We start from the raw sequence: 16220 nt of genomic DNA on the forward strand, positions 1-16220 counted from the left end.
TGGAGAAGATGGTACTGGAAACCTTCAGGGTACTTTAAAGTAGTTGCTTAAAATACCTACTGAGGTGGTTCCTTAGAGCAAGTTTCACTATATTTACAGCAAGAATAAAAATGGCACCTTATTTACAAGTGGATTACACTAGATGACCGTTAGACAGACCACCTATGAAGACTGAAATGCATGCAAGACATTGAAAAAAATGTTTGGACAATGTGCTTCTTGCCAACCTAACTGCATATGGCAGTTCTACTAAGCAATGAGCCTTCTTCAGTTGCCTTCTTGTAAAAAAGAACCCCCATGGTTTCATGGAGTCAGAGTTTTCCTACCCTCTATGAGAGAATAGAGGTCTTTACTCTTTGGAATAGGCAGTTTAAGAAACAAGCTTATTTAACTGTGGCTTAGGGCTTGCTGAATTTATTTGGATCAGTTTTATCATTTCAGAACATACAGCTAACTAACAATTCAAGTATACATAATTATGCAGGGTCTGATTGGACCTTGAAATGCCATTGCTGTGTATCTGTTCCTAATTGCTTTCCAAGCCCAACCAGAACATCAGCTTGACTAGCTGAGAGAAATGACAATGCATCACATGCAAACTTCTTGGCTTTGGTAATACTTTATGGATATTGCCAAAAAACAATATACTGTATTTGCCTTAGAAGATGTAAGACAAAAGCATATGTGCAGATGATAACATGGCTTCTCAATTTAGAGTGTAAACAGCTTGTAAACTAGATATCTACCACATCTCCAGTTTTGCATTATAATAGAATGCCATAAACAGCATTACATTGAGTGTTCACAGCACTGTGCCTTTCAACATCTTAGAATCTGAACACTTCACAATTAGCTGTGGGGAGGGGGGTCGGAGGGGGAAGGGTGGTGGTGGTGGAGAGGGTCAGATTATGAGATAGCCAAAACGTTAACAACTCTCCAACCAATTTTGCACTTAGCATTTTCCTTGATAAAACTAACTTCAGACACCAAAATTAAACCAATCCAAAACCTGCTTCATGCTTTGCTTTTCAATTGTCTGCATCCACACGGCATATGGAGTAACGATCACAGGACGGTAGACTCACATATCATTGCCTGCACGCCACGACAGCTGCTGCTCATGACATGTGCACTGTTGTGCCTCTGAGGGACAACCTTCTGAGGAAATAGCCGCCAGTGATCCGTCATTACAAATTGCCTGGTCCTGGGCCTCTATCCAAGAAATCTGCACAGCTGTGCACTGAAATGCATCACAGGATACAGCTCTTGTTCATATATCCAAGAACTGTGCCTGGATAGTTGGTTAATTTATTTCTGATGCCTTTGGTTTCAACAGACGAGCAGTCCAAAGACCGCAGATTTTAACTTTTCACACACTGCAGTTACACACGGACTGCTTTATAAGTTCTCCACTTGATGTTAAACCACTGAGCAGAGAAGATGCATCAACAACTGTGCACTCATCCACCACTTCTTCCTGTAGTTGGAGCTTGCAAAATCTCTATTAAATGCAGCTCTTTCCCTCTTGAGGATGCTGTGTTTACTTGCAGGAAATGCACACTCCTAATAAATATCACTTGTAAATTGTTCCCAGTTCATTTAGTTCCTGTTTTTCTGTACATGCTGTTTGATCTCAATTTGTGCTCTCCTTGTATTTTTCCAAGCCTAATCGTTGACTGCATTTCTGGTCTCAAGCACTTTACTTAGTTGCCTGATCCTTAGCGACATCCTGAAGAGGTTTGCTGAAAGATGCACTTTGGAGGTCCACTAAACTCAGACTGACCCAGCACACAAAGCCGGATTCTGCTGATTGAACAGGCAGAAGTGACACATGAAAGGAAACAGAGGACAAGCTCCAACAGAGAGCAAGATTAGTTGGTGTGATGCTGAAGCTAAATCTTATGTAATAAAATCTGAATATTTTATTCAACAAATGCCAGAATATTTCTCAAATGTTTATATATCCTTCCGCTGCACAAGCTCATAATATGGAGGTCCTGATCCCTGTCCAGGAACAGGATCCTGCAAGATGCTGAGCACTCTGCCCCAGCAAAGCACTTAAGCACATGAAGTCAATGGGACTTAAGCACATGCTTCGTGGGCACATGCTTAAGTGCTTGGCTGGATATGGGCAAGTGCACTCAAGATCTAGCTGGACGCAGCCCATATACAAGTGACATTAACTAGGACACGGAGATTGTATTCCAAGGAATGTAAGGATCTGAATTTCTAAAATGAGAGAGAGAAAAAAGGGTCTTTCAAACAGGAGCAGTTGGTGTTTATTCCTGCAGCACAGAGTCCAACTCAACTCATTCCAACAATAAAAGACAAAAAGTGTTCTTCTCCTCACGACACTCTCTGAAGGATGTTCTTCTGAGAAATTCTTTAAAGATTCAGGGCCCAGTTCTGCCTTCATTTTTTGGCGTAACTCCCTTATCTGAAGTGGAGTCATTCCTGATTTACAGTGATGTAAATGAAAAAAAAATAGGCACGTTTCTAAGGAAAGAATGGATTGGATACTCCTCCCCTACTTCAAAATTGTAGTGAGGCACTCTGGAAAAAAGAAATAGGGATTTGTATTATTAAACATTTATATTGCAATAGCACCCACAGGCACAGTGAGGTTGGGCCTACTGTGTAAACATATAATAAGCCACAGTCACTGTCTCAGAGAGCTTCAGGTATGCCAGTGGCTCCAACTCAGAGGGGAAGGAGAAATGAGATCCTCTTACCCTAATATAGATTCAGTTATGCTCGGACCAACTCCCATAGGCCACTCTATCAATGCTTAAGATTCTAAACTGGTGTAAATAAGAAATGGAAAGAAATTAAAGAAGCCCCCACTCTACCTTACCTATTAAACAAAAAGGTTTTTTTACTTAAACAGGAAAAAATACTTGAATTTATTAACATTTTAGGATTAATTATAAGGGACGGAAACCAGTCCACAATTTGCTTACAGACAAATACAACCTTTTAAATAGAAATCCAACATAATCCAAAGAATTCGATTTGAACCCTTTCCCCTCCAACTGCCCATCAACCCTCACACCTCTACCTCTAAATCAAAGCCACATTTCTCTTGGAATTGCATCGCTCTGATAAGTAACATCTGTTTTCCGGAGGTATAAACTTATAAGGGGATCATAATTAGTCACTAGCATAAAGGATTACACATGGAAAATACAACAGAAAAGTATCAGAACCCCATTTAAAAGATGAAAGGACTAAGTAGGCCTGGTACTCCGTTAAACAATCAATACTGATATTGCTAAAACACTGACAGACGGAACAAATCATTTACTATGCACATCACTGGAGGGACAACCCCACTGTAGTTATTGTGGAGACTGTTACTCCTTTAGTATATGAAAACAAAACAGACTAATATTGCAAGACTTGGAAGGCAAGTTCGTGAAATAGCTCCCCATTTGGCAAAGCATCAAAACAGAACAGTACACAGTCAATATGTCTGGTGCATTTTCCCCCCTCCCAATAAGCAGAACAGGAGAATAGGGGAAACTGAATAATAAATTATAATAATTTGTTTATAGCACCCTTATCCAAGGATCTCAAAGTTTAGAATAAACTAAGAAACATTAATTTGCCATTGTTGTGACCAAGGCTGAGAGGCAGTGGGTAAAAATAATGGCAGGTTATGGGAGTCTGCTTACATCATTTAACTGGCATTCAGCAGGTTGATTACTCTCTTTCCCCTCCCAGTGACTTCGGAGCCAAGCTCTCTGTTGGGGTAAATGGATGCAGAGAATTTGACCCTCTTCTATCTCCATTAGCTATAGCTGCTGCTTTTGATGCTATCTGAATATCATGAATGCTTTCCCCCTAATCCCTTAGGGCTTCTAAAAGCAAATGCTTCAGATCTAGCCAATCGATAATTCCCATCGTAGGATGACCTATTACCAGGTTATTATTAGGCTGAATGAGGATCCATGCTGATAAAAGTTTACAGAGAAAATGTTAAAAAAATTTCTACATGCTGAATGCCAGTAAAATGATGTCATGGCAACAGACTCCCGTAACCTACCGTTATTTTTATCCACTGCCTGTGAGATTTGGCCACAAGAGGGGCAAATTTTAAAAAAAAAATTTACATGGCAAAGATACATGGGCAATATTTAAATGAACCACTTAACCTTTTGGTACTGAAAGCTTCCTGTTATAATGAAATATCAGTTCTTCACTAAAATGTACTTGGTTAAAGATTAGCCAAGAGTGCATTCAACTAAGGTACTTATATATATACACACAGCGATAAGAGCCATCTGTGTTAAATACAGCCTCCGGGCCATGAAGTATTTTGAGTGGCACAAAATTATAGCAAGCCTCTGATGTGAGCTAATATCCATGAACTAGATTTGGTCTTACCGGAAGACTTAAGTAATGGGGAGTGTATAATTACACTGCCCCGGGAGCAGCCCAGACCCACATCCACACACATGGATTTTTAACACCCATGAGCAATGTAGTTATACTGAAGTAGGTATGTTTTAGAGTCACTCAGTCTCTTGCACCCACCTTCCTCTTGGAGTAGTGGGGGTGTGGCCGAACCCCGCCTCCTGAGAAAAGTGCTGAACCAGGCCAGAAAGGCTGCGCGAACCAGAAGCCAATCAATGAAGGCCTGGGGAGAGCAAATCAGGGCGGGGGAAGGGGCAGCCAATCAGGACCGGGCAAGGTCCTATATAAAGGCTGCCCAGCTAGGGAGCAGGGTAGTCTCTCCCTGACTGGCAAGGGAGGAGGACTGGCTCCTGAGTGGTGCTGGGGAAGGGCAGAAGGAGCTGGGGAGCTCTGGTCAAGGAAAACCCCAGGCTGCAGGCCTTGCTACAAAGGGCTAAGCAGGTGCACAGGGCCAAAGGGGAGAGAAGGAGGGCTGAGAGGCTGCCGCTAGAGGGTCCCTGGGTCGGGACCCAGAGTAGCGGGTAAGCCTCGGTCCCCCCTTTACCCCTTGTACTACACCTGGCTGAGAAGGAACGTGGCCTGATACAGGCTGTGGCTGGCCCCTGCGACAAAGGGGCTAGACTTTGAGGCTGCAGTTGGCCACTAGAGCTGGTGTAGATCGAAGATTGCTGATAACACCAAACCCCCAGAAGGGGGTGAGACCAGAGCAGTGGGCACTGCTGGAGGGCGGTGTCCTGAAGAGGACACCGCCGAGCAGGGAGCAACGTGGGTCCCCAAAGTAGCAGAGCAGATGAATGGCAAGGCACCATGTGCAAAAGGTGCTCCATGACTAGACAGAGCTAATTCCCAGAGCAACCAGCGGGAGGCAACCTCAGTGATGAGTCTTGACCCCGTCACAGGGGGGAAGTAATCTCCACGGTAGAGATTACAGACTGCCAGTATATCAGGGCTGAAGTGAGTGCAAGAATGATTATTTTCTGTTCAGGCTCTTACCTGCTTGCTCTATGCCCTCTAGTGGCCACTCTAAAGATTCATGATTAACACCACATCCTCCTTTCTGAAAAGGGAAGGTTGGTATCCAAACTTTTCATTAAAGCATACAACAAGAATGAAATAACAAGAACCAACAGCCATATGAAGAGCAGGGTAGGCTGCCTGAACCTTCAGCCTTGCATCAGGGATTTATTATGCCCTTTTATGAGATTTGACCACTAGTCCTCTGACTTTCTTGAATCCTCAAGATTTTATGTAATTCTTCAGGAATGCAGGAGGCAGTGTTTCTCTTGCTGGATATCTCCTTGTAGGGAAAAGGAGCTGGAGAAACTGCTCGCAGTTCTATGTGGACAGGCAGGGTGTTATTCATAGGTTCAGTTGTGGGGTAGAGGTCAGGGTGTTGCATCATCAGGTGAACCTCCAGAACAAGATGTCTCCTATTCTGACAGATGATTTCCCCTGGCATCCTAACAAAGCAGACTCAAGGAGCCCTGGAACATTCCTACACTGTCCCCTTTTCCTGAGAATTTCTCACCAAATGCAATCTCCTGGATTCAGTTTTCTCAAGGATTTGACTATGGCACCTGTTTGAGTCCTTCTTCCAACAGGCTCTATATTAACCTTCCTTCTTCTGTAGTCTTGGAAAGTCAGGCCAACAAGGGTCTAGTTAGGAATGGATGGTTGGGATAATGGATCTCAACTTCTTCCCCATCAACGGTTCTGCAAGGCTGAATCCATTTGCATACTGGTCAACGCCCCTAGCAACAGGACAAGGTGAAGATCTGAGGAATTAGAAAGAAGTTGTTCTATTGTTGCTTTGAGAGAACTGTGGGCTGGATACGACATGAGTGAAACCACAGGTATTTGGAAACCTCAAAGTTTTCAGAGGAAAAGCGTGGACCACTGGTCAGAGATTATGTGCTATGGAATCCCAAAATGGGAAAAGATGGGGTTAATTTCCACAACTGCACTGGATGAACAACCAGGCAAACTTCAAGGAATAAAGAGATATTCAATCAAAAGATAAGTTGTATTAACCAGACAGAAAAGATCAGTTCCCAACTTGCTGCCATTGTCTGTCTTGTAGAGCAGATGGTAGCAACAGTTCCTGTGGGTTTGTTCCACAGGATCACATCATCACATTTCTCAACTCTCTTTTGTAGTGGTTTGCTCAGCCCAGACTACCAAACAGACTGTTTAGCTATTTCCCAGCACTTTGTAATGCCTTGGTGTCCCTCATGAAGTCTGTCAAGGATTTCCTATTGCATGGATGTAGGGATAACCCATCTGGACCCCGCTAACAGACTTTGGTTTATGGTAAGATCTCCAGAAACTACCAAATATGGTTTCACAGAGATTTCTGACTGTGTCTTTTTGTCCAGCCTTCTTTGCAGTTAATCATGACGTGGCTATGTAATTCATCTGCCTCTTGCATCTTTTTCAGTTCTTGCAGGCATCTTTCTTTGACTGACAAAGTAGTAAGGACTGTATCGACAGAATCTTCTATGAACAGCTCTTTCTGTTTACACTCTTGCTGTGGTGTTTCTGGGACCAGTGCCTGGAAAGTATCAGCTATGATATTCTTCTAAAGTATAGGAGCAGTCTAGAACTGAAACCTCATGAGCCTCATCTGAAAATGCTGCATCCCACATGGTAACTTATCTAGTTTGTTTGAACCTAGAAGAGTAACTAGTAGTTTGTAGTCAATTTCCACATGAAATTTTATGCCCACTAGAAGGTGTCTAAAATGTTCACCAAGTCCACGTAATGGCCAGGACTTCTTTTGCTATGTCTGCATAGTGCTGCTCTGTACAGGTGAGTGCTTGTGAGGAATATGCTATTGGACGCCACAAGGAAAGTGATTGTTCCTGAAGGAGGACTGCCACTATCCCACAGAATGAAGCACAAGCAAAACCTGTGGTGGTTGTATTTGGTTATATAAAGGCCCGAACTGGTGGAGTGCTCAGATCTTGCTTTATCTCTGAATGTCAGACTCTGTTTCGTTCCCCAATACCAGGAAATGTGTGGCCTCAGGAAATCTCATAATGGCATTGACTTCTCTGCCAGGTGATGATGTAAGAATTTTCCCCAGGTGTGTCACCATGCCCATGAATCTACAGAATATACTGACACTCTGAGGCACCTTCATCTGGGTAATCACTTGCACTCTCTCTGGATCTGGACTGACCCCTGCTCCACCAATGATCTGGTCTAGCAACTTGACTCTGTCTTTTGAGACTTTGCATTTGTCATTAAGTGCTTTCTCTGGTCTTTCCAGGACTACAAAGAGACACTAGTCATGTTGGGTTTGGGTTGATTCATAGATATTCATTTGTCAGAGAATCCCTCCAGGCAGACCCTCGAGGAGTTGTGATATTTTCCTCGGTGTTCAGGAGCAGATGATATGCCAAATGGTAGCCTATTGAAACAAAACCTTTCAAAAGGTGTGACGAAAATTGTTACTAGTATAGATTCTGCAGCAACTGGTATCTGCCAGAAACCAGACTGGGCATCCAATATGGAGAAGACTTTTACTTTACTAAGTTGTCCAAGGGTGTTTTCAATGCATGAGAGTACAAGTCACTCTCGATAGACATTCTCATTAAGCCTGGTAAGGTCTACACAGATCTGAACCTTGTCATTTGGTTATGGGATCATCATGCCTGTACACCATTTGGCAGGGGTGCCTATTCTGGAAATGGCACCCACCTGCTCCATGTGGCTGAGCTATGCCTTCACCCTGGGCAAAAAGGAACAGAGACTCTCCTAGGCAACAACAGAACAAAGGCTTTGCATTTGGTATAAGCTTAATGTGTTATTCCCCCTCTAGTTTACCTACTCCTTGGAATAATTTAGGAAATTTCTTCCTGATTTCTGGCTCTAGGTCCGTGGTGACTGGTTCTATCTTTGTAGCCTTAGGCCTGGTTATGATTGCTGTGCGGGAAGGTAAAACCGTGCATAGGCCATCTACAACATAGACCTCTTCAGATGTAGTTTGAGTGGCCAAATGTTTAATGGAGACTGTCCTGGTCCTTTCAATATCTTTTTTGGCTCTTGAAATGTTGGTGCTTTCATCCTCCTCTAAAGTAATTTATGGAATCAGTCAGCAGCAGCTGTGTCTATTCTGAAGTCCATTTTATGTTTTCCTGTGGTCATCGTAGGATCCACAGTGGTTCTTTTTAGTATCTCCTATGGCTTCAAGGTATACACCCCAGCAGTCTTTGGGTCTTCTTGAAAGATAGCTGGTACCATACATTTAGATCAGCAAACTGTTGCAGGAAATGTCTAAAAAGAAGACATCATGCATGTGGTATCCCTTGCAGGAGAAAGCCATCTTCTGTGAAGTGGTTTGCCACACCCCTGGCATTCTTTCATGTTCTTGTATTTCTTTTCTTTACTCCATGTTAGCATAGCCCTCTCTGGATCCCTTTGTGCTTATTCTGGTCAAGGTGGGTATTGTTTCTGGGCATCCTGAGGTATTTTCCTCCCTGTATCTATGGCTTCTAAAGTGGACTCCTCCTCAAAGTTATTTCTGATCAGAGTCTGTTGCTTCTTTATGTACTGACTTTGAAAGACTATGTTTTTGGCTATCTCTAGTGTGACATTAGGATCAGTTTGGGTTCCTTCTGACATTTGGCTGTCCCTCAGCCTACAACAAGGTTGTCTGTGATGACGGAAGAACTTACCTCCCACTAGCCACAGTGTTGGATTAGGTAGTAGAGGATTGTTATAAAATCATTCACTGACTCACCCTTCTCTTGCTTGTGTAAGTGAAATTGTGCCCACAAAAAAAAAAAAAAGAAAAACCACACTGTGGCATGGCATGAAATGCTTATCTCATTCTTCTTAACAGTCTTGAACTGTTTCATCTAAGCAGCTACAAGGCTTCTGGAAAAGAGCATGTCTCTGCTTCAGCTCCAATTTTACAGAGCAGGGTATTAACTTGTTTCTTCTCCGATTGCTGATCTAACCCCAACACTTGATGGAACTATGGAATCTGCTTACCCAGAGTGGCCATCCCTCCTGGTGCAGGAAATAGGTCGGGTCCGAGGTAGCCATCTCTGCTGTTTTTACCAGACTGTTTATTGTGCCCCCACCCCACCCCATAGGTGCTGGAACTTGGGATGCTGCAGCACCCCTTGGCTTAAAGTGGTTTCCATCATATGCAGGGTTTACAGTTTGGTTCAATAGCTCTCAACCCCCCCCACCCCCCATACATTGTTCCAGTGCCCCTGCACCACCCTTTTTTCTTGGTTGCCCCTACGTGGAGTAAGGTAGCTTAATCATTAAAGGAACCAAACTGGTGTTACTGTGGGCCTAGCATTAGCTTCGGTGTTGCTTAGGGTCTCATCCTCCCTCCCTGGACTCACCACAGCAGGGCCCTCCGGCCACTGGGTTTTTCAGGCCTTTTCTCTGCCAGCTCAACTGCTCTAGACATTCACAACTTATACCACATCCATCTGTTCTCTATCTAATGCAGATCAGCTTCCCCTCCACACTAGGGCTATCACCTTTGAAATGCAAAACAAGAATCCCAGAACCCACTCCCCGCACAAGACAAGCCCACCCCCCAACCCCTAAGCAACGAGTTAAGAAAAACTGTTTCACTAGGAGGGAGGTGAAGCACTGCAATGGGTTACCCAGGGAGGTGGTCAAATCTCCATCCTTAGAGGTTTTTAAGGCCCAGCTTGACAAAGCCCTGGCTGGGATGATTTAGTTGGGGTTGGTCCTGCTTCAAGCAGGGGGTTGGACTAGATCTCTTGAGGTCTCTTCCAATCCTAATCTTCTATCAACTCCACAACCCCTCCTCCCTCCACAGACACTTATCGAATCTAGAGAGATAACACATATAGATAAGATTACTTAAACGGCAGAAGTGGGAACACTACAGCATCTTTAGCTGGACACAAACTTATAACGTTAGCTATCCCAGTGTATTGTGATAATGCAAATCTTCAGACCCATGTAAAAAGAACCCAGCAGATTTAATTTTTCTGGCAACCGGCAAATCCATTTAAAAAAAAAAACAGCCAGGCTGCTGGTCAAATACCAGCCAGGGCTAAAACTACTCCACACCAGCTCAGATGCATGATGGGACAGGGAAGGGAAGGTAGAGTCCTGACTCCACTCAGTGCCCCTGCCTGCCCACTCCCTACCCATCCTAATGGAAAGGAGAGTAGTGCCTCCCTCTCTCCAGGCTGCTGTTCCCCCTCAGACACAGACTGTAAAAGGGCATGCACAGGCATATAAGGCAGCTCACAACTGAGCCCTGCAGGGTTAAAGGGACAGCACGAGGAAAATCAGCTTACAGTCAGAATGGGAAATCAGAAAAAGTTACTATTTAATAGCATCATGCATCAAACTACTTGTATTCTTCTTCTATCAAATTGATCCAATTAGTTGTGCACATCTACAGTACAATGACTATCAAGGCTGACATTGAATGCAAGGGAGAAAGTTTGGGGCAATATGAGTTCAGACTGACTTATAGGTACCTCTGCAGTGACAGAGTATCTAAGTCAGCCTTTCCAGCAGCTGAGAGGTCCTTAAAAGTTTGATATTTTATTCTGAAACAGTTTAAGACAATGGACTGTTAATACAGAGCCACTGTCACTGCAGCAAGTCCTTTCAAGCCAGCCAGAATCAATGCCATAAGGACTTGCCCGAAATGGGAAACAGAAACCGTAGACAGAAACATCTTGCAGAGGGCCCAAAGCAAGGGGCAGCATGTGATTGTGTTATCCCAGGGATAAAGGAGGGACTCCACCTCCCTCTTGCTCCCCGAGGGAAGTAATTTGTGCCAGCGCTTTTCTTGGCAAAGCTTATTTTTTCCTCATGTACTAGCTATACTGCCCTGGCTGGTGCACTGGGGGTCTGGAATCAAGGCTCCTCCCACTCTGTGCCACCCAGGTGCAGAGGAAGGGGAATGGGGCCCACCATATGAGTAGCCTGCACAGAGAAGTGCACAGTATGTCCCCTTTATGCACGAGTATGTAGCTGTGATTAGCTCACAACTTAGCCCTAAGCATGGTCCATCAGCAGCAGTTTGACAGTGTGTCTTCTCCAGTATTATCTTCAGCCAACCCGTGTGGAGGCAGGAACTTTGTTAAACATTGCTGGGGCCTTCAGAAATGGACACGCCCCTTGTGGTAGCTGAGAGAGTCAGGTACCTGTAAGAGGAACTCCCCAAAGATAAAAGCCAATATGGCATTATTCCATAAGGTGCAAATCATATTACTGAAGCTAGTTGAATTGACCATTGTGGGCAGCAGATTTGGATCTTTTTCCTTAACTTTGAAAAATCACAATCAGTTTGTTATGGTCAGTCATTTTTATTAAACTATTTCAGTCTATGGATTTTCATTAGCCATTTGCAATGCAACATCTTTCATGCATCTGATATTTAAAATTCATTGGTCCATCTCTCACTGGCCACCTAAATCGCTGGATGACTTAATCTTTATAAATGGGAGCACAGCCTGGGGAAGTCACTAGAGCATTGACTCTCTCAGGAGCACACTGGAGAAGGAGAAGATGAACACTTAAATTTCTGCATAATTAAAGGTTTCAGAGTAACAGCCGTGTTAGTCGGTATTCGCAAAAAGAAAAGGAGTACTTGTGGCACCTTAGAGACTAACCAATTTATTTGAGCATAAGCTTTCGTGAGTCCTCTTGCTCTCTTGGATTCAGCTCCAATCCCATCCATCTCCGATCCCCTGATGGGGAACCCGATCATGAAGACCCTCGTCTGGTCGGGGACAGGAGTCTTGGGGATGCCTGGCTACTACTCCAGCTGCTCCCAGATCCTGCTATAGCCCCATTTGGGTCAGGAATCTGTTCCTTAGAGCGGTCATCCTCCTCCAGCCGCACGATTAACTGTGCTTTGGTGAATTTTCCAATGTTCAATCCTCTCTTTCTGCACAGAGTTACAGTGTCCTTCTTAAGGAGATGGTGATAGGCCATCACTCCACTGTTTCCAACTTGTTGTGGACTCACAGGCCTCTGTGCTCTTAGCTCCCCATGGTTTCCAGGGAGAACCCTTAGTGTGCCAGCCCTTCTTGAGGTCACCACCTCTTTACCAGGGTCGAGCTGCAGACTCCTCCACTCCTGGGACTGCTCACTGCAATCCCCAGGGGAACCCAGTTACTGCAAAAGTCCTTCTCTCTCCCAGGGCCAAGCTGTAGGCTCCTCTGCCCCTGAGACTGCTCACTGCAGTCCCCAGGGGGACCCCATTACTGCACAGTCCTTCTCGCTGGTCACACACTCCCAGGGGTTAACCGCCCCCCGAAACTGCTCCTCTCTGAGACTTCAGCACGCCTGGTCCTCGTCAATTCCCCTTCGTTTTACTGCTCCCCAGTCACTTACTGCAGAAAGCGCCGCCCACGGGGTGCAGTACATCCCACCGCTCTCACCAGTTGTCACGGAGTCCCCGGGCGATGCTCTGGAACTGCTCCCCATAAAGCCAGTCAGGACTCTGGGCAAGTCTCCTTTCTGTGAGCAGCCTATCTTCAGGACACAAAGCTCACACAGCTTCCACCTTCCTGGGTCTGACCTCGGAGCATTCAGCATCCTCTGCCCCTCCATGTGCTTCCACCAGCGAGTCCGCCAGGCGGGGGCTTGGGGCTTGGGAAGTCAGAAGGTCCTGCACCCCAACTCCGCAGTCAGACGTGACTCTCAGCCAGCCAGTAAAACAGAGGTTTATTTAAACGACAGGAACATGGTCTAAAACAGAGCTTGCAGGTGCAGAGAACAGGACCCCTCAGCTGGGTCCATTTTGGGGGGCAGTGAGCCAGACAACCATGTCTGCACTTCACTCCATGTCCCAGCCAGCCCCAAACTGAAACGCCCTCCAGCCCCTCCTCCTCTGGGATTTCCCCTTTCCCGGGCCAGGAGATCACCTGATTCCTTTGTTCTCCAACCCTTTAGCTCTCACCTCACAGGGGGGAAGGGCCAGGCCATCAGTTGCCGGGAAACAGGATGTTGGCCATTCTCTGTGTCCAAACCCCTGCATACACCTGCCCTCTAGGGCTCTGCAATGATCATACAACCTTACCCCACCACCTAGATACTTAAGAACTCATAGGGGAAACTGAGGCACCCCCACACTATTCAGAGAAAACATTAAGAACAGTCCCACTTCGTCACATAGCTCATGAAAGCTTATGCTCAAATAAATTGGTTAGTCTCTAAGGTGCCACAAGTCCTCCTTTTCTTTTTGCACAATTAAAATCATGCACAAAGAGAGGCTGTGTACATGGAATCCACATATAAAAATAGCGGGGCTCCTTCCTGACTAAGGGAAAAAGATGTAAACTAGATTTGTTAGTCTAGCAACAATTACGTTCAGTTTTCTCTTAGCATAGTCACACTGGGTAATTGCTGTGGGTGCCTTCCTCACTGACTGGTATTACTATTCACTGGCTCCTCAGCTCACCTTGACTATAGCGGTACTGGTGTCCTTTCTCCCATCTTGTACGCTGTCAATGGGAGCAACAGGCCAAAAGAAGGCTCTGTGTGGTTGATTCCCGCCCCCGACCCCTTTGGGATACTGAACTTGCTGGGCCAAATGCCAGCCTGGGGTAAGCAGGCACAACTCCTTTGACTTCAACTGATTGTGCCGGCTAACACCAGCCCATTGTATTTGGCAGGTACCATCCCTCAGTCTTGTCTACAGCTTTCTCTATACTACAAGCTAGGGGTGAGATTCCCCTGCTCGTGCCCACACGTTCACGCTAGCTCTCACTGAGAGTATACATAGCAGCGTAGCCGCAGTAGCATGGCTAGTGGCCACAGAGGTATATGGCTGAGCCCATACTCACTGGTTTCAGACAGGGTTGTACTTGGCATGAGTCAGCCGTGCCCCCGCTGCTGCCACCCACACTACCGTGGCTATTTACCTCCATACTAGCTCCCTGACAGCAAGTGCAACTACATGTACATGAGCAGGGGAATCACACCGGATAGATGCAGCCTGTGTGTTTGCTTCACAGGCAGCAGTTGGTGGAGGTAGGACTCGGAACACTAGTCAGACTTTGACCTGAAAGGCCTGTGGTAGCCAGAACTGGATTTGATAACCCAGGAGGCCACTCAGCCCTCTGTTCCCAAAGTGAATGAATTTCCCATTCTCCTCAAACAAACAGAATTAACAGTTCTTAAGGTCTTCTAACATATGGTCACTGAATTTAATACATCAAGACCATGCTAATTTTAAAACGTGTTTTTAAGGCATGTAGTGCTCCAGTTTTCCCTTTTTCTAACACTTTTATATTCAGTAAGTTGGAAGTTAACCAAGTACCAAACCCATCATTTGTTTATAATTCTTAAAAACAAACACATCACATTTTCTTATTCCACAAGAATTCAGATGGAGCTTCACACAGATCCAGACTAACACACAATTTAATACAACTGTCTTCCTTGTGTAACCTTAATGCTATTATTCTGGACAGGGTCAGCTGTTTTATATTGTTCTTCAGGAGCAGAAAACCTGTAAGTAACAAGGAAGGAAAGAAATCAACCCTTCTGGGAGTCTGGGCTGTAAATATCAGTATAGTGAGATGTCTCATCGGAAGGGGGAGGGGGAACAAAAAAAAGAGTAGAAATCTGACAAAAAAGCAAACTTCTGAATATTTTCACTCTTTGGACATGGAGAAGTGGTTTTACAGTTTCTAATAAGACCCTTTAGGTGCTTTCAAATAGCATATAACAGTTCTGAGCATTGCTCCACTTTATGGATTTATATGATACAAATATAGAGATTACAGTAAACAGAGTATGTTTGTGCCCTGATCACCACATTGGGATAACTAGTGATGAGCTGCCAAAATCTTAACAACTGGTTCCCTCCTCACCCCACAAGAGGGTCGTTGCCCACCCCCACCCCCTGGGACTCCTGCCCCATCCAACCCCCCATGTTCCTTGTTGCCCCCCCTTCCAGGATCCCTGCCCCATCCATCCCCCTCCCCTGACTGCCCCCAGAACCGGGAAGGAGGGTCTCGTGGGCCACCATAGTGGGTGCCCACCCCACCCCTAAGAGCCAGAGGGACCTGCTGGGGGACAAGGTGGGGAGTCCCAGTGGTGCTTACCTGGGGCAGCTCCCAGGAAGCATCCGGCAGGTCCCTCTGGCTCCTAGGGGCGGGGGAGCATAGCTGGGGGGGGGCAGCAGGGGGAGTGGCCACTCTCCCCACTGATCACATCAAAAGTGGCGCCTTAGGCACCACTCCCTGGAGCACTCACGGGGAAAATTTGGTGGGTGCAGAGTACCCACTGGCAGCTCCCTGCCCCACCCCCGGCCCTAGCTCACCTCCACTCCGCCTCTGCCCCTGAACATGCCCCCCTCTTCCCATGAATCAGCTGTTCAGCAGGAAGCCTGGGAGGGCTGAGAAGCAGGCGGCGGCTTCACACTCAGGCCGAGGGTGGCGGAAGTGAGCTGGGGTGGGGAGCGGTTCCCCTGCGTGCGTCCCCCCCCCCCGGGGTTACCTGCTGCGGCGCGGGCAGCCCTCCTCGCACCCCCCCTCACCCCAGCTCACCTCCACCTCCCTGGGCCTGAGTGCGAAGCCGCTGCCTGCTTCTCAGCCCGCCCCAGCTTCCCACGCGAACAGCTGATTCACGGAAAGCTGGGGGTAGAGGGGGCGCGGAGAAGCAAAGTGGGGCGGCACATTCAGGGGAGGAGGCGGAGGTGAGCTGAGCTGAGGCTGGAGAGCTGCTGGTGGGTGCTTTGCACCCGCCAAATTTTCCCCTTGGGTTCTCCAGCCCTGGAGCACCCATGGAGTCGGCGCCTAAGGCGCCACTTTTGGCCAGTTAAATTTAGA

At 46.2% G+C, this 16220-nt stretch overlaps 1 protein-coding gene across 3 annotated transcripts in view; it reads right to left on the reverse strand.

Moving 5' to 3' along the window:
- Nucleotides 1–16220, reverse strand: part of GPR45 (G protein-coupled receptor 45) — a 35049-nt gene that overhangs the window by 14416 nt on the left and 4413 nt on the right. The window contains exon 2 of one of the 3 annotated variants that reach the window (XR_013636070.1): nucleotides 717–2553. The exons of the other annotated variants lie outside the window; for them this stretch is intronic. The gene's annotated coding sequence lies outside the window, so the exon portion shown is untranslated. Of the gene's footprint in view, nucleotides 1–716; nucleotides 2554–16220 lie in introns of those variants that run through there. 3 annotated transcript variants of the gene reach the window in all.

Source organism: Lepidochelys kempii, chromosome 1 (genome assembly GCF_965140285.1).
Source record: "Lepidochelys kempii isolate rLepKem1 chromosome 1, rLepKem1.hap1, whole genome shotgun sequence".
Taxonomy (NCBI): Eukaryota; Metazoa; Chordata; order Testudines; family Cheloniidae; genus Lepidochelys; species Lepidochelys kempii.